We start from the raw sequence: 19,120 nt of genomic DNA, 5'->3' as shown, positions 1-19,120 counted from the left end.
TTGCAAAAATTCATTAAATTAACTTTACTGTAAGTATGAGCTACCTTTAAGAGCAGAATAAGCAACTGGAATCATCTTAGAAAACTTCATAAATCATTCTATAAAAGAGAATGCATGTGGATTTTGTACACATACCTCTGTGTAATAATTCCTATGTACGTGACAATTTGAGACACACTGATAGACTCAAAGGAAAACCTATATAAGATTTCTGGGCATCCAAATCATTCTGCCCCTAATAAAACTATCAAATTTCTTGGACACAAATGGAGATTGGATGAACATTTCTAAAGTGCTTGTGACTGCAGACAGGAGTCATTCTGTCTGGATTTTGAGCCAATACCAAATACCTAATAATAGTCTTTTGCTGTTGTTGTGTCGTCACAAGGCTTAAATGAAATAACGGAGTGCACACCATGCAACAGTTTGGGGTCTAAAGTTTGCTCCGGTCTTTAGTGAAAATGTGCACAAGACATAACTTTACTGTAAGCTTTTAATGGCCAAATTTATCCTTCACTTGTTCCATATGTTAGTACTTATACTCTTCCCAGACACCTGGGGAAAGATGGATCTTTTACAAAGCATCATCCACCAAGGCTTGGGGGCACCATGTGTTGTTTTATTCATGCAGTTGACTTATTCCACTGGGGCCTACATTTCAACTGCACTTCCTTCTTTCTCTTACTTTTCTTCAAGAATTTAGAACTCCAACTCCATAGTAATATCTCTATGTATTAATTCCATGGTTTTATTCTTAATACTTATGTTCCAGGTGTCATATTTTCTATTGTTGTTCATATTCATTTGGGAGGTAATGAAACATTTTATTCCATCCTGATAAGTCTGCTCACTCTGCTGCTATGTGTTCTGCCCTCTTCCCCCTCGACACACATTAAGGCTCTCTAATCAAGCTCTAGGTCATTTCTTGCAGTCTCATCTCATTTAACAATTTCTGTTAATATCAACAGATAAAAGTAATTGTGTGTGCATAAAGAGAATTTAACTTTTTGACAGCATGTTTCAAGACTCAAATTTATTTAGAAATTAGCATCAATGACTTGGAAGAATTAAAGCAGAAAACAAGTATGTGATGGTGTTTTTAAGTTACTCCCCTCACAGACACTAATTTATCTCCCAAGCCCAAACCTGTTCTTATGGCAACTTAATTTCTAAGTGACCTATTTCTATAGCAATATTAGAAATATTAGTGAACTTTTATTTGACATATAACATAGAGACAAATATTAAGATTTAAAGATAGCTGGGTAAATACATATTGATGTTTTCATAATTTATGAGGCAAATCTAAAACGTTTATTAAGAAACTGAACCTGGATGTATACTATAAGATTTAAAAATTGCACTTGATAATTTTTGAAAATTCAAAGTTTGCCGAGAATATACCGCATCTACTTCATTTACTCCACAAATAGGCTTTGAACTACCAAAAACATATCAGGTCCTCCTCTGAGCACTGGGGATGCGGCAATGAATAAAGCTGAAGGAATTTTCTCCCCTCACAGAGCTTACCTTCTAGAGTGCAGGGACACAGGATAAACAAAGGAGCCCTGTAACCGTACACTGCTTGGTCTGGATGACCTCACTGAGGTCATTTACAGGTGAACAGAGGTGGAGCAAGGACTAGCAGGTGATAAGGGAGAGACGTCACAGGCAGTATCAGAAGAAAGAGCAGGGCAGGTGGAGAAAGAGGACAGGCACGGGCCTGAGCGTGGGGTGGTGCGGGCCAGTCAGGAGTTCAGCAGGTCGTTAGCTTCCAGCTTTGCAGGAGCCGACAGCATGGAAGAGCAGCGGGAGGTGATAACGGAGAAGTCAACAACTTGGGGCGGCCTTGTGGCGCGTCAGAGGCCACAGTGAAGATTTTGAATGAGATGGGAAGACACTGGAAGCTTTTCAGTAGAAGAGAAGTCTGATGCAGCTGAAGCTTTAGGAGACGCTCTGGCTGACAGAAGCACAGAAGCGGGGAGCCCCTTTAGGGGACTACGGCAATAATTCAGGAGAGAGAGGACATACTGCCTTAGTAGATGAGGGTGGTGATAGTGGTTGGTTCCAGACACAGAGCCAAAAGCAGTAGGGGATGGGTTGGGCATGGGATACAGGACAAAGGGAGGACTAAAGGAGAGCTGCCAGATTTATAGCCTGTGGGAAGGGAGGGATGGACTCACTATTTACTGAAAGGGAGAAGCTACAGGAGGGGCGACTTTGAGGGAGAACATCAGCTCACTTTGGACACATGGAGTATAAGATGCTTATTAATATCTAAGTGGAAATAAAAGTAAGCAGTTGGATATGAGTCAGGAGTTCAGGGGAGAGGTCTGAAAGAGAAACAGAAAGGGAGTCAACAGCATTCAGATGGAAATTATTAACAGCCATGAGATACAACAGAAATCAGAATGTTCTCCTTTCTCTCCATAAAAGAAGAGAGGGAAAAAAACCAAAGAAAGTGCATCTATTTGTAGAACAGAAAATAATTATGAGGCGGGCCCTATTTAAATCCTCTAAGAGTTCTCATTTTCTTAAATAATAAGCATTGAACACCTACAGAATGTAAAACTCCAAGCAGATATTTTAAAGGATCCAAAAGGTAATGCAAGAGTTTCCCTGCTCTCACAAAAACTTCCAAACAGTCAAGGAAGCAGATATATAAATACTACAAGGGAGCGACCGGAGAGAGGGGAAAGAAATCAAGTGTATACTCTTGACAATAACCATGCCAGTGGGATGTTGCTTGGTCCAGGGGAGGATGGGCCAGCTGGACAGAGGAAGGTCTTTTGACAATGTATATCTGTTCTTCCAAAGATCATAGGTTGGCAAAATGAAAACGGGCCACACAGTGGTCAAAGTCATGTTGGGTGGTACATGTTGTTAGATCACCCTGCAGGGCTCAACAACTCGGTAGCCAGTTACATCACCAGCACTGGTTGAGTCAGATGGCTGGAATGTTATAGCTACACCTCACCATTTTTCAAAAGTCTCTCTCATGATGGCCTCTGACAAACAAGAACACTACTTTATTTGTCTCTCATCTTTTTCAGAAGCTGCTATCAAGTGGCCCAGAATCACTGGAACAACAAAGTTACTATAGCTACCTTCCTCCAGCTTCTACTGTCTCTCTCCAACCTCTGATTCTCCTCCTAATAGATCTCTTCTGGTGCTCAAATTGACTTTGCAGCTTGTTCCCCTTTCTGAGCTTCAGCTTTAACTCCTACACTCAAATATTTTCACCACAGCTTACCTAGAAACTCCTTTGTCTTAATCTTCCCAATCACAGAAGCTACACATAACCTCATTTTCCTTCATGAGTCAGTCTTTTCCACAAGTCAAAAGACTGCTGATTTTTTTTTGGTTGCTGACTGCCTATCATTTTCCAGGACTTTTTTTCTTCCCATAGAACTAAATCTATTTTTAGCTTTCCTAAAAATCACAAAAATACCGAATGGTTATTATGGAGTTACCACTATTTTTCCCAATTTTAACCTCATTATTACTGTCAACCAGTCAACCATCAGCTGACAGTAATTCAGAGGAACCATGTTGCTCCTTAGTGCATATATTCTCATGAATATTTAAACCTTCCTCTTAGAGATGTGTTGCCAGCTTTGGCAATAATGGAATCAAGAGTCATATTACTATCTAGACAGATGAAGGTCCCTCAGTTAAGAAACTTGAAATATATTCCAGTGCATACAAGGACACCTCTGCACTATGTAATGCCACTTCTTCAGTACTTACTGCAAGCAATTTTCCAACAAACGCTTTCAATTCTCAGGATGGAACTGATGATCTTATTGATCTAGATCTGAAAATCAATAATATCTCAAGGCAGTGAGCTCACTGCTCTCCTAGGAACCATAAGAAGGTAGATAAAGGTGTACACTTGTTTTAGTAACTGTCTTTCTTCATCTCAAAGACTAGAATTAAGAACGTGTGATGAACACATTCTTAGCAGGCCTCCCCAGACCTATCTTCTCTATGCAGAGAAAACAGAAGCTAAACTATAAGTAGCTAGCTGATGAGCAAACAGCAAAGCCAAGGTGGATGTTTAGAGGCAAGATGCGTTTCTTTTTATTCAACAACACAAGACTCCTTCTCTGGCAGGATAAGGGTTCCTGCAAGTGTCGCTCTAGTTGTCAGAGCCATCCTCTACTCACTGCTCCTGTAGTGGCTCTACATCTGGTAGAAGTGGCACACTAGTAGCAATGCTAGGGAAGATGTAACATCAACTGCCCCCGGAGTTATCTGAGGCCAACTTCGTATCTCACAAACTAGAGCAAGTCAATAAAAGGGAAGGCCATTTGCATGTTTGTGCGGGGTATCTACCAACAGGCAGAAGTTACATACGTTATCTCCCATAATTTGAGACATGGGTAAAACACAGTTCTTTAAAAAAATCACTAATCTCTACCATAAGTCAAGGTTTGAGGTTCAAAGCTTGGTGCATGTGACTTGGAAGGAAAGTCAATCTCAAATCTTGATACTGGGATTTAAACCAGTGCCCTTTCCTCTTTCTTCATCAGACTTTTTAGGCAGTCACAAAGGAACACAGAGCCTTGAGAGATCAGCATCAGAGGACTTTATCAACCTAGCTTGTGCTTCAGGAAACAGGATCACAGAAACAAAGACCACTAATTATAAGAGTCAATACAACTACAAGCTAATATATCCAGAAAATAGAGTATGAACTACAGCCTAATAATAAGAATGGGCTGGGAACACATGTTACAGAGTCAGAGGATATCACTAAAGTAAGACCTGTTTAAGCTCACAAGGTTCTCAATAGAGGTTTGAAACTAGCATGTCTCCAAATAATTGCTCTCAAATTATTTGCTCTCAAGTAATTAATAAGAAATAAACAATTACAAAATCAAAACAGAAAATTTTAAGAATGACTTAAAAATACTGACATTGATGTATAATATATATACACTACCTATAAATACTTCACAAATGTTTAAGGTAAGAAAAATTAACCAATAATAATCAGTAAGATCTCGTTTACACCTTGTATTAAGACAATGTGTTAAATGTGATTCTGCTACTGGCTCTATCTTCCAAACATTATATTCTTAACTGGTGACTGTGTCATTCCTCCTAATAGCTCTCATCAGTCTTTTCCATGGTTTTGCCAAACAGCGTTTATCCACATTACTCTGTAATTCAGTCTACTGTCTGCAAAACATTCTCATGCTAGCTTTTCTAAAATGAAAGCCTGAATAAACCATTTCCTCCCTCTACTCAAAACTCCATTTCCCTCACACCCAGGGCTCTAGATGTACTAACTCATTGTTGATTCCCTTGTCCACGACGTGGCTGCACCATCCGTGCCTTTGTCCTAATACTCCTGCCTGGAGTGCCTTTCCCTCCAACTGCCAAATGAGTAACAGCGATAGAAGCCTATTCATTGCTCAAGGAAGCTTAAGGATCACTTCCTCAATGAAATCTTCTCTGATCCCACTGATATACTATCTTTCTTTACCAGCACTTCTAATCTTTCATATGTATTTCACATATTGTTTACATGTCTTATTCTCAGTACTATACCAAAAGCTCCTAGAAGACATTTCTGTGCCCTTAGCACCTAGGGAAATGCGTGGCCATGTTTTAGGCATTCAATTTGTTTGTTAAATTCATGAATTACAAATATCACTGTATAAAAGTATGGAGTCTAGGTGCTTGCTACCTAAAGTTAGACAAGTTTACACAGTTGTCTGGAGCTCTAATACATTATATTAAATAAACCAAGGATATTTCATCTCTGATTACTAGCACTGACAACGTAATTAATAAAGATGCTCCAACCTCCCCAAATTAATTTGGTCATCACTTTTTCCTACATATTCTGAATTCTATTTAGTGAAGTCCCTCTAACAACACACTATATTATAAACTGATACAAATATATGGAAAGAAAGGGAAGAGATCACTGTATGAGTGGGAACCTACCAGACTCCAGTGAATAAACTGAAACATATTAAGTATCTACCCTATGTAAAACACTATGCTAGATGCCATGTGGAAAAAGTGAGATGGGAAAGACTGTTCCCTATCCTCAAGTAAAATACAGTTTTATAAAGGAGGTAAAATGCTTATACAAATAATTAGAAATTAAAGCCTAAGATAGCTATAAGACTAAAGGACCAAACTTTAGGTTCTTGTGGCTAGAAAAGGCTTGATGAAAAAGCTGGCCTAGAGCTTCCCTGGTGGCGCAGTGGTTGAGAGTCCGCCTGACAATGCAGGGGACATGGGTTCGTGCCCCGGTCCGGGAAGATCTCACATGCCGCGGAGCGGCTGGGCCCGTGAGCCATGGCCGCTGAGCCTGCGCGTCCGGAGCCTGTGCTCCGCAACGGGAGAGGCCACAACAGTGAGAGGCCCGTGAACCGCAAAAAAAAAAAAAAGCTGGCCTAAGAGAAAATGTATAGCTTCGGAAGAAATGAAAAGGTGACATATAGCAAGGAAGAGGCAGACTAGAGGAAATTAAAAACAAAGGAGAACCAGGAACAAGTTCTGGAGACTGGGCCACAGTGGGGGAGGGGCCCACGTGAGGGAGTCTTAGGAGGTACTGGGGACTGAAGGACGGGACAGATCTGGAGGCCATGAAAAGTCAGCATAAGAAAAGGAGTTTGCTTTTCAGACCAGAGCAGGGGCATGATGGCACACAAGCTCAAGGAAAATGCTGCAAAGGCCAGCAGAATTCCACCTGCTACTAAAGCAGGCAGACAGCCTGGTCTTACCTAGAGAGTGAAAACATACTCAATTGCTTACTGGCTGTTAAAAAAGTGAGGTATGGTTGTGGTTCATTTCTCCAGGATATAGCCACTGAATTCCAGAATTTATGTTTTCTCAGTGTCATATAAGATATGGGTTTTAACACCTGGACAAGCAGAGGTCATAAAAGAAACTGTTATGAGTGATGTTGCTGGAGGACATAAAAGTACAGAACTTGCAAACTGAGTCTGGGCAGCAGAGCATTAACATTTCAAAGTGTGACAGATGGCCAGCCTAAGTCTCGCACTCTTTTGGCTTATAAGAAAGCAAGACAACCATTTCTAGCTAGAAGCTCCACCCACCCACCCTTATTTTCAGAGCCTTCCAAGAAGCGAAACTTTCGCTCTCCACAGAGAATCTACCTCCTTGCCCCTCATCAAATGAATATACAATTCTCTATAATGTTATATTGCTGCAAAGTCTCCACAAAAAAAGACCACAAACTTTAATGGCCCGGGACCAAATCTTGTCCATATGTAGGTGATACTCTTTGCCTGTCTAGTGGCTTGCACGATGTTTTGTAAACACTGAATTGCCAATATTAAAAGATAAGAATTTTTTCACACAAATAAAATCCAGATTTCTAGCTTCTCTTGAAAAACAGGCAACTCTGGCAAGGCTCCCCAGTTCACTCCAGCCACCTCACAGCCCTGTTTGATGCCACTGGCATTTGTTTTGTCCCCTGGTTTACATGCGTCTTTGGATCCCTAACAGTTTGCGCCCAGTCTGTTGGATGCGCTGGGCCAGGGTTCACGAAGAGCAGTGCCTGGTTTCACATCCAGTATGACTGTTGACTAGTTGTGTAATCTCGGACAAGTTACTTAACCTCTCTATGCCTCAGCTTCTCCTTCCATAAAATGAGGACTATAATATGACCCACCTTAGAGGGCTGTTGAGAGGAATAAATTAGTTTATATAAAGCAGTTGTTCTCAAGGTGTCTGGGCTGTGGAGGGAAGGACTCTGCTCACTATCCCCTTCAGGACAGCTGGCTTGTCTAGAGACATTTTCGGTTGTCACAGCTAGGGGAGGGGCCCCTGGTACCCAGGGCATAGAGCCCAGGGATGCTGCTAAACCCCTTATGACACACAGGACAGCTCCCACCACAAAAAATTATCCAACCCAAAATGTCAACAGTGCTGAGGGTCAGAAACCCTGACCCACAGCATTTAAAACAGCACCTGACACAGAGGAAGCCCTAAGGGTCAGGGGTTTTTTTTTTGTTTTTTTTTTTTGTGGAACACGCCTCTCACTGTCGTGGCGTCTCCCGTTGCGGAGCACAGGCTCCGGACGCGCAGGCTCAGCGGCCATGGCTCACGGGCCCAGCCGCTCTGCGGCACGTGGGATCTTCCCGGACCGGGTCACGAACCCGCGTCCCCTGCATTGGCAGGCAGACTTCCAACCACTGCGCCACCAGGGAAGCCTTAAGTGTCAGTTTTTATTAATAATAACATAAGCAAGTCCTGGCTGGTGCTCCAACCTCAGGTGGAGAAGATTCTAATTTCTCAAGAGCTCCTTGTGTTCCCTTGGAAGAATTTAACATACCATGCCGATAGGAAAATGAACTTGAAATTCTCTGGTTCTACATCATTAACTCAGCAAGTGATTGATTAATTAAGAGAATTATGAGAATACATTTTCCTGAAATAAAAAGCAAACAAGAACATGCTCTAGTGAGCAACAATGCACAGTGTCTGAAAAGTAAACTGTCCTAGAAAATATGGGATGTGGAAACCTGTAATTACCGCAACTTAGAAGGCACTAGACTGAATTCCTCCAAACTCCAAGTTTAATACAAAGGATGCCCACCAGTCCCAAGATATTTTTTGGAAAACTGTGATGAGAGGGGAAGTAGAAGAGAGAGGTTTTAAACTAAAGAGCCTGCCAAACCCAATACCAGCCAATGCTTGCCCAGGAAGATCCCACGGGCTTAAATAGCTCAGTCCGGGATCCTTGGTGAGAGGTCCTGCTTTGACCATGAGTCACAACAAGAGGTGTCTCCCAGATCCAGGGCAACTCACTAGCAAAGCAAGTGTAACAATCCGGAAAAGGCCTAAGCTGTACTGATACAATCTTTTTCACTGTTGTGGCCGCTCCCGTTGCGGAGCACAGGCTCCGGACGCGCAGGCTCAGCGGCCATGGCTCACGGGCCCAACCGCTCCGCGGCATGTGGGATCTTCCCGGACCGGGGCACGAACCCATGTCCCCTGCATCGGCAGGCGGACTCTCAACCACTGCACCACCAGGGAAGCCCTGATACACTCTTAATAGGCTACCAGGAATTCTGCAGCAGAACATCAGCACGAGTGCTGGCCCACACTGGCCCCCGCCGCCGTGAACCAGGAGTGCTGACCAGGCTCCCCTGCCTGGCACTACAGGAGCCCCTGGCTAGTCCTCTGGGCTTCAGTTTTCTCATCTTCACTATTAAAAACTGGAATTACTGTTATTTTTTTCTAAAGCCATAAACACAGAGAACACTGATTTTTATTTGCAACAATGTGTCTTCAATATTTACAGCCCAAAGAGGTGAGTTCCTCTCAAGGGACCCTTTGGTAGCTGTAGCAGTCAGACCCTCAACTGAAAACAGGAAAGAGGTTCTACTGAATCAAAGCCAAGAAAAGCATAACAATGCTTCCCGCAAAGAGGAGACAATAAAAGCTCTACAAATCTAAAAGGGCTAAACTATAAACTACAGGGCTCTATAATCTACAAAAAACTTTGCATGTCTAACATGAATTGTTAAGTCCCTTTTAAGCTCAAGTCAACATATATTTGAATACCCACATACAATATAGTGTATTACCAAAGATACCAAGATTGGTAAACTGTCACGAGAAAGACTACCAAAAATGCTGTGAAAGAGAAGGCTTCCATTAAAGAGATACAGGAAGTATCTCATTGAGGAAGGAGCATAGATGGAAACAGAGGCACAGGTAGAACTTTGTCTGGGTTTGTCCATCTAGAAGGCATACCAGGCTGTAGGCAGAGCACAAGCAATGGCACTAAAGCTGGAAAGGCCAGGAGTCCAGTTTGGGGCACTGAGTTCATGGTGGAAGGACGCACTATAATTTGAGTCCAAATCATGACAGCCTGGACCTTCAGAAGGTGGAGGTCAGTTGCATGAACAATCTTAAAGGATAGAGATACTCAGTCAAAACAGCCCGTAGATGACTTAAAGAGCAAAAGCTCTCTTTTGGCTAAATTTAAATATCTTCCAACGTTTAAGAAAGAAGGTGCTACTAATTCTAATAACATTATTCTGATTTGACTAATAGAAAAGACAATCTCCACTAAGTTATAGGAGAGTGAAAAAGCCACCAGAAAGTAAATTTAGCTATTTGTTAATTTACTATTTTTCATCAACCATATCCCCATCGTAATTAATAAAATAAGCAAACCTTAGAAATAAAGAATGGGTATTTTTAAACTGTAGAAACAAAGTAACCCATTTTCCAGCCATATAATTTAGGAACTGATTTTTACTCATTTTTTAAAAATGATAATACATTACGCTAAGAAAGAGAAGTTGTATTCCTGAGCTGACCCAACAGCTTCCTCAATTATAGGAAGAAACTCTACTTGCCAGCAGAAACTCTGAGCCAGCAAACACTCGGCAATATTCCCATACTTGTAAGCAAATGGTTAAAGCTGGGAAAACAGTAAATTTAAAACTCCCTTACAAAGATTTGTGAAGTTAAAACTTAAATTTTAAAGTCATTTTGAAACCACTTTCTACTAAGAGAACCAAGATTCATCCAGAATATTTACACCTGCTCACTGCTGAAAAAGAGAAGTAAAATAAAACAAGGGGTTATTTTAGCCCAAGAAGCAGCACTGTTTCATCTTTTAAAAATTGCCTTGTATGCGGTTATGGACAGTAAATTCATGATGCTGAAAAATTATATTTTTGTGTATACAGAAACTCCTTGTGAAGGGACTTTCATGAAGTAAGTATAGCAGAAAAACAAACAAACAAGCAAACAAGAACACTAGGCTGAGAATCAGCAGGGCGAGAATCTGGTGCCAATTCTGCCTTGAAAAGCACCGAATATCAATGGGCCTCCACAGTCTCACCTTTAAACTGAGAGGATTGAATCACGATCCCTAAAATGCTATTTCATAAAATATTAATTTCAAATAACAGAGGTTTGTAGTTGTTATGTACTTGGGAAGCGGTGAGGTGGAGTAGCATGGAATGGGCTTTGGGGGCAGGCTAACTGGTTTCAAACCTGGGCTCCCTCAGTACCACCTGGGTGGCCTGAGGCAGAAGCTTCCTCTTCCACCAAGAAGGGATAAGATTTACCTTTGCAGTAGAAGGTTAGAAGGATCAGAATGTATATAATGCACCTGGTACATCGTAGGCACTAAATAAAGGCAGACGTTAAGTCTCTGGTCAGTAATAAAAGTTTTAATGGAAAACAGTAATCCACTTGACAATGCAGTTTCCTAGAACTCTGCGTGGGGAAGTGCAGGGACTTAATGTCTGCACATCAGCACTGGAGAGGACTCGTGCTTGGGAGCAGGAAGGATAAAAGGAGGGAGTGGAAGATAAGCAGAGGCTCAGAGTCCTGCCAGTAATAAGAATGAACAGGAAAGAAACAGCTTGGGACACAGCGCTTGAGGGAAGAAGACATTTTTCCATTAAGAAAGAGGACCATCGGTAAAAAATATATACATGTAATGATTTCATACATGTGATTTCATAACCAATATAAAGCAGAGAGCTGGTTAGCTTCAATGAATGTCACTTAAAAAAATGGAGAGCTTACTGCAAAAAAAAAAAAAAAAAAGGAGAGCTTTGACTGCATCTAAATCCTATTTCCTTTGTCTGGTTGCAGTTCTTACCTGGAGTTCAGATGACCTCAGTCCTGCCTACCTCTTGAGCGTCATCTCCTCCCCGTGTCTCCCCATCTCCCTCTCCCCTAGGTTCACCCACTCCAACCACACAGCTTTTCATCCATCCCTGGAACATGCCAAGCTCCTTTTTCCTTCAGCTCCTTTGCACTGTAATTTCTGCTTGGAAACTTCCAGTCATCTTCCCATGGCTGACTCATTCTAAACACTCAGGTCTCCTCCAAACTTCCTCAAGGAATCTCCTCTGATCACCCACATCTAAACTTCCGTCCACATCCCAGTCACGCTCCAGCCCCTTCCCCTGTAATATTTTTTTCTAGCATTTATCATTATCTAAAATTGTCATTTTTGTTTATATATTTATAGTATCTCCACCAAAATGGAAGGTCTTGAGGGCAGGACCCTTATCTAAATGTTTCAGCATTCAATCACCAACATCTAAAACAAAGCATGGCATAGATGAGGCACTCATCAGATAAATTTTCCAAAGACTAAAGTCAAATGATAATAACCATTCTTTTGTGAACCTAAGTAAGGAAAAGTCCCCTGAAGCGGCTTTAATTTCATTTCTTTAATGCAGTTTTATGCAATAATGCAGTCTTAAAAGGTCAATGTCTGAGACAGCAAGATTTAAAGAGAATAAATTCTTCACAGTACAAAATACTACATATGGATACATATATCCTATAGTACACATTTTCACTTTATGAGCACGAATTATGCCCCACCTTATTAGAACCCATCAATAAAGCAACGGTACCCTAAGTTGTTTTGTTTTGTAAGGGTGTATGGGTAGACAGTGTGTGTGTGTATATATATATATGAATTATCTTTCAGAACCCTTCTCAGCAAAGAATTCTGAGAAACAAACAACTAATTCCAGTATTAGTATTGAGAGGTTCGCCCTGTTACTTTGTTACCTTGCTAAACTTATCCAAACTATTACTGAGTCAAGTGATGAATTCAGTGATTCCATCTGTGAAATGGAAGACACATGACATGATGAATTGGCACATGAAGAGAGTGATAAGAAAAGTTCCACAATGTTAACTCATGTTTGAACTGAGAGAGAGAGAGAGAGAATCCCTTTCTAATCCTAAAACAAAAATAAGCATGCTACTGAGATTTCAAAATATGGCCAGATACCCATGAGTGGGCAAAGCAGTGAACTGAAACCAGAGCCAGGACATTCGGGACTTGAGCTTTAATTTTTCAATTTTGTTTCAAACACAGCTTTTCTTGATGAATAAAAGAGGTCAGTAACCGACCTTGTCTGTATAATCCACGCATCACCCCAGTAACCATTCTTGGTCATTCTGTAGGGCCCAAGGGGCCAGCACCAGTCTGGACCCCACCGAGGGCTCCTCGGGGTCCGCAGGGTTAAGGAATGGAGACCCCGCTACCTGCATCCATCCCCTGAATCCCAGCCCAAACCCTGGATGAAAAGGGGCTCCGCAATCTGCAACTTCACTTTTGTACCCTTTATAAATACAGCCTGCCTAGCCCCTCCTCCTCCCCGGAGGACGGCGAGGGCTCAACAAACACAACCGGACGCTCGGCTCTGGCCTCCGTTCGCGGGTCTCCAGTGAGTCCCGGGCAAATCATCTGATCCCGGATGACTCAGTTTTCCAATCTGTCAAATAGGGTGAGGAGAAACCCAGCCTACCTCATCGGGTGGTTCCGGGCCGGCCGCCCTAGGCTGGCCCGGCGACAGCGGCTCTGTGGCTGCGCCCGCTGCACTCTTCGCGGGCGGAGGGGCGGAGCTCGGCGGGGCTGGACCGGGAATCGAGCCCTGCAGACGTCGCGCAGCCCACCGCCCGCGGACAGCGGCCCCCGGCTCCTCGAGTACCCGGCCCGTGACGTCAGCACGCTGACGTCGACGCACGGAGGCTGCATCTCGCCCGAGGGACCAAAGACCAGGCTGAGGGCCTGAGTGCCCCCCCCGTAGCAGAGCAGCGATTGGTGAGTGACTCTGTCAATAATCTACTGCCCAGTAAGCGTCGCGGGAAGGCGGGAGAGGGCGGGCCGGCCTGCCCTGAGGAGAGAGTGGGAATCTGGAACTCCGGCTGGTTGGGTTTGCCATAAAGCCGTACCACACCGTTTTGTGACACGTCGCTTTTCCCTCCTCAACCATTCTTCTTCCGCCTTCCTCCAGTCGCTCGGTGGGGATTTAGGCTCCAGCTCTGGAAAATAATCATGGGACTGGATTTCAGGGCCTCTGGGCTCTCCAGGAATGAAAAAGTAGGACATTTCAGTTTCTCTGTTCAAGAGTCACCTCAGCTTTGACTTCTCCTCAGACCCCTCCAGACTTAGGACACACCCTTTCTCTGCGCTCTATCGCATAACACCTCAGTCTTAATATAGTAGTCACATTCAATTATATTTGTATCGGTTTTCGCACGAAATTGGCATCCTTTAATCATTGTTTGACTTCACATTATATTTTAATGAACCTTTTTTTCCAATAGATGCTACAGTTACATCGTTCAAATACAGGAGGCAATAGGAGGTTACAGAGTGAACGTTCTCCTTCCGCTTCCAGGTCCTCAGGCACTCGGTTCGCCTGTTGAAGTCAGTGCCTGAGTCCAGGTTGCTGATATTAATTCATGTTAAGTTACACACAACCATAAATGTAAACATCACACATTAGGCTAATCCTTTTCAGGCAGGAATTACAAACCAGTCCCTATATGGTGACTCCTAGTTCCTCTGCATCTAAATATGTGTAGATGTAATTTTTTTCCCCAATCAACATTATATCCTCGAGATCTTTCCATATCTCTATATAATTTTATCTCATTCTCTTAAAATACTACGTAGTAGTTCTCAGAACCAATAGATTTAATTTATGATTCCCTTACCCTCTATCCATAGTTTGTTTCTTTTTTGTTTTTTTGTTACAAGCGTTGCTACCTTCAACGTGTGTTTGTGTCTTTTTGCACGTATATCCAAGTGTTCTAGGTAGAGATACTAACGTGGGTGCGCTGGATAGAGTATGCACATTTTCACTCTCAGTAGTAGATTTCCCTCTATTTACTCCTCAAAGTAGCTGTTACAACTAACATTACTACCATAAATAAATGAGCACCCCTTCCCTGCACCCTCGCCAAAATTGATGAAATATAATTTTTAAAATTTTCTGAATGGATGTGCGAAAAATTGTTAAGAGATAACATATGTACAAAAGTGCAATAATCCCGAGCAGGTATCTTGGTAACAAAGTAAACGAAAGTATGTTACCACCTCCTAGACCAAGATGTTAAATGTTTACCAGCAATATAGAAGCTCTCCTTGTGCTCCATCTTAGTCATTGCAACCCATACAGAAATGGTCACTGTTCTGAATTTTATCACCAAAATTAGTTTTGCCTGCTTTCCAGTGGTTATAAATGGCCACACATAGTATGTACTCTTGTGTGTCTCTTTTCACTCAATAATATGTTTGTAAGATTGATCCATAGTAAAGAATATAGTAGTAGTTTATTCATTTTCATACTTGTATATATCCCCATATTTCTTTATCTATTCTAATATTGCTTAACATTGGGTTGTTTAAAGTTTGGGGTGACTACAAATGATGAATATGTAGTCATTGACTACAAATGATGCTGCTGCTATGAATATTCTTATAGCTGTCTGTTGATGTGCATAGTTACACATCTGATTTTGATATATACCTAGGAGTAGTATTACTGTGCCACAGGATGTACATATATTCAGTATTAGTAGACACTGCCAAATAGCTTTTTGGTTTTGCCAATTTACATTCCACTAGCAGTGAATGAAAATTCCAGTAGCTCCACATCTTTGCCAGCACTCGATATTCTCATTTTTGTGTTCATCTTTTTTTATTGTTTGTTTTTTGTTTTCAACTTTATTGAGACAAACAATATACAAAAAGTTGCAAAGATTTAATGGATACATTTTAATGAGTTTGGACACATGCATAGACCTGTGATACCATTACCACAAACAAGGTAATAAACATATCCATTGACAAAACTCTAATTCACAAAGATACATGTACCCCTATGTTCATAGCAGCACTATTTACAATAGCCAAGACATGGAAATGACCTGAATGTCCATTGACAGATGAATGGATAAAGAAGATGTGGTATATATCTATAATGCAATGCTACTCAGCCATAAAAAAAGAACGAAATGATGCCATTTGCAGCAACATGGATGGACCTAGAGATTATCATACTAAGTGAAGTAAGTCAGAAAGAGAAAGACAAATAGCATATGATATCACTTATGTGTAGTATCTAAAATATGATACAAACTTATCTATGAAACAGGAACAGACTCACAGACATAGAGAACAGACTTGTGGTTGCCAAGGTGGAGGGGAGAGGTGGAGGGATGGATTAGGAGTTTGGGATTAGCAGATGCAAACTATTATATATAGAATGGATAAAAAATAGAGTCATACTGTATAGCATAGGGAACTATATTCAATATCCTGTAATAAACCATAATGGGAAAGAATATTAAAAAAAATTTATATATTTGTGTATTTAAATACACACACACACACATATATATATATATAACTGAATCACTTTGCTGTACACCAGAAACTAACACAACATTGTAAATCAACTATACTTCAGTAAAATAAATTTTTTAAAAAAAGTGTCCATCACCACTAAAATATTTGTGTCCCCTTGCTTTTTTCTTGTGGTAAGAACACATAGCAAGAGATCTACTGTCCTAAGTTTTTAAGTAAACAACAACCTATGTTAACCATGGGCTCTGTGTTGTACAGCAAATCTCTAGATTATTAGTCTTGTATATAACTGTAACTTTATAACCATTGAAAAATTCCCCATCTTTTCCTCTCCCATCTTCTGACAACACCATTCTATTGTCTGCATCTATGAGTTTGTACTAAATACTTGATTTAAGTGGAATCATGCAGTATCTGTTATTCTGTGACTGACTTATTTCCAGGCCTAATGTTTTCCATGATGATGTTGCATCTCCAGCTCCTCCCTCTGAACTTTGTGTGAGCCGCGGGCCAGGCTGGACTTTGGTGTCTGCCTTTCGGATGGTTGGCGCCATAAGAGGGCCACGTGTGTGCAGGTAAGAGGTGCTGCTACAACTGCAGATCTCCCTCTCCCCATCCCCAAGTACAGCTCAACTCAGCCCTCACCTCACACTCCCCCAGGCCAGGCGCCCGAGCCCAAAAACTTCTCTGCCCACTCCAGGTTTGGGCTTTGGGACACCACAGCTACTGAAGCAGCCCATGAGAGGTTTTAGCCCTGAATTTTGTATTCCAGAAATCTTTAGGAATTATCTAGAAAATACAGATGCTGTAAAGAGAAGGTGGTGATTGAACCGAATGAAGCAATGTCAGAGTAAGATGTCTCTGGTTGTGCAACTGATCTATATCACATGCCTTTTAAGCAATTAGAACTCGATGGTGCAATTATTTGTCACCCAATTGAATCTGAAAGGCAAGAAATACATGGAGTAGCACTTTAGCTTTTGCTTCAGTCAAAGCAGTTGTTACTTAGATAAAAGGGCATTTAAAATGAAAAATTAATTTTGATAATAATGTAGAGGTATACGTAATATTTACTTCTAGATCCATCCATGATGTCCCAAACGGTAGGATTTCCTTCTTTTTTAAGGCTGAATTACATTCTGTTGTATGTATATACCACATTTTCTTTATCCATTCATCTGTTGATGGAAATTTAGGTTGTTTCCAAATCTTGACTGTTGTGAATCATGCTGCAATAAGCATGGTAATGTAGATATCTGTTTAAAATCCTGATTTCACTTCTTTTGGGTATATATCCAGGAGTGGAATTACTGGATCAGATGGTAAAAGTAATAGAAAATATGAACAGACTAATAATAAGTAAGGAAATTGAATTAGTAGTAAAAAAAACCTCTCAACAAAGAAAAACCCAGGATCAGATGGCTTCCCTGGTGAATTCTACCAAACATTTAAAGAAACTTAACACCAGTCTTTCTCAAACTTCTCCAAAAAATTGAAGAGGAGGCAACATTTCCAAATCCATTTTACAAGGCCTATATTACCCTGATACCAAAACCAGAAAAAGACATTACAAGAAAATTGCAGCTCCATATCTCTGATGAATGTAAATGCAAAAATTTGTAACAAAAATTCTAGCAAACAGAATTCAACACTACATTAAGAGTATTATATGCCATGATCATATGGAATTTATTTAAGGGATACCAGGATGGTTCAACATATACAAATCAACCAGTGTGATATACCACATTAACAAATGAAGGATGAAAATCATATGATCATCTCAATAGATGCAGAAAAAACATTTGATAATATTCAACATCCCTTCATGATAAAAACTCTCAGCATATTAGGTATAGACAGAATGTACCTCAACATAATAAAGACGAAATATTAGAAGCCCACAACTAACATCATATTCAATGGTGAAAAATTGAAAGCTGTTCCTCTAAGATCAGGAACAAGGCAAGGGTATCCACTCTCACCACTTATATTCAACGTATAACATAGGCAGTCCTAGACAGAGCAACTAGTCAAGAAAAAGAAAAGGCATCCAAATTGAAAAAGAAGAAGTAAAATTGTCCCTATGTGCAGATGACCTGATCTTATATATAGAAAACCCTAAAGATTATACACACACACACACACACACACACACCTGTTAGACCTAATAAACAAATCCAGGAAAGTTTCAGGATACAAAATCAATATACAAAATTTAGTTGCATTTGCATACACTAACAGTGAACTACCAAAAAAAGAAATAGGACAATAATCTCATTTACAATAGCATCAAAATCAATAAAATATTTAAGAATAAGTCTAACAAAGGATGTGAAACTACAATACACTGATGAAAGATATTAAAGAAAACACAAATAAAAGGAAAGACATCTGTGTTCATGGATTGGAAGACTTAATATTATTAAAATGTTCAGACTACCCAAAAGAATCTATATATTCAATGCTATTCCCATTAAAATTCCACTGGCTTTTTTTTTTACAGAAATAGAAAACAATTCTAAAATTCATATGGAACACTGAAAGACCCAGAATACCCAAAGTGACCTTGAGAAAGAACAAATCTGGAGACATCACACTTCCTGATTTCAAAATATATTACAAAGCTGCCATAGTTAAAGCAGTATGATACTGGGATAAAGACAGACATACACACCAATAGAACAGAATAGAGATCCCAGAAATAAACCCATACACATACAGGTAACTGATCTTCAACAAGGGCACCAAGAATACACGGTGGGGAAAGGATAGTCTCTTCAGCAAATGGTGTTTGGAAAACTGAATATTCACATGTAAAAGGATGAAAACAAACCCCTATCTTACAACATACACAAAAATCAATTCAAAATGAATTAAAGATTTAAACAAAAGATCTGAAACTATAAAACTCCTAGAAGAATATGGGAAAAGCTTCATGAGAGTAGGCTTGGCAATGATTTCATGGCT

At 40.7% G+C, this 19,120-nt stretch overlaps 1 protein-coding gene across 2 annotated transcripts in view; it reads right to left on the bottom strand.

Moving 5' to 3' along the window:
- Nucleotides 1-13,413, bottom strand: part of STARD3NL (STARD3 N-terminal like) — a 53,488-nt gene extending 40,075 nt beyond the window's left edge. Inside the window, exon 1 of one of the 2 annotated variants that reach the window (XM_022593030.3) lies at nt 13,302-13,413. The gene's annotated coding sequence lies outside the window, so the exon portion shown is untranslated. The remainder of the gene's footprint in view (nt 1-13,301) is intronic. The other variant, XM_022593031.3, reaches the window with a different exon arrangement.
- Nucleotides 13,414-19,120: the final 5,707 nt, after the last annotated feature.

The sequence above is a fragment of the Delphinapterus leucas genome, chromosome 9 (assembly GCF_059928025.1).
Source record: "Delphinapterus leucas isolate spDelLeu-1000000601 "Yukka" chromosome 9, BTC_Dleu_Yukka2, whole genome shotgun sequence".
NCBI lineage: Eukaryota > Metazoa > Chordata > Mammalia > Artiodactyla > Monodontidae > Delphinapterus > Delphinapterus leucas.
Note: the sequence above shows the minus strand (reverse complement) of the source record. Positions and strands in the feature narration are given on the sequence as shown.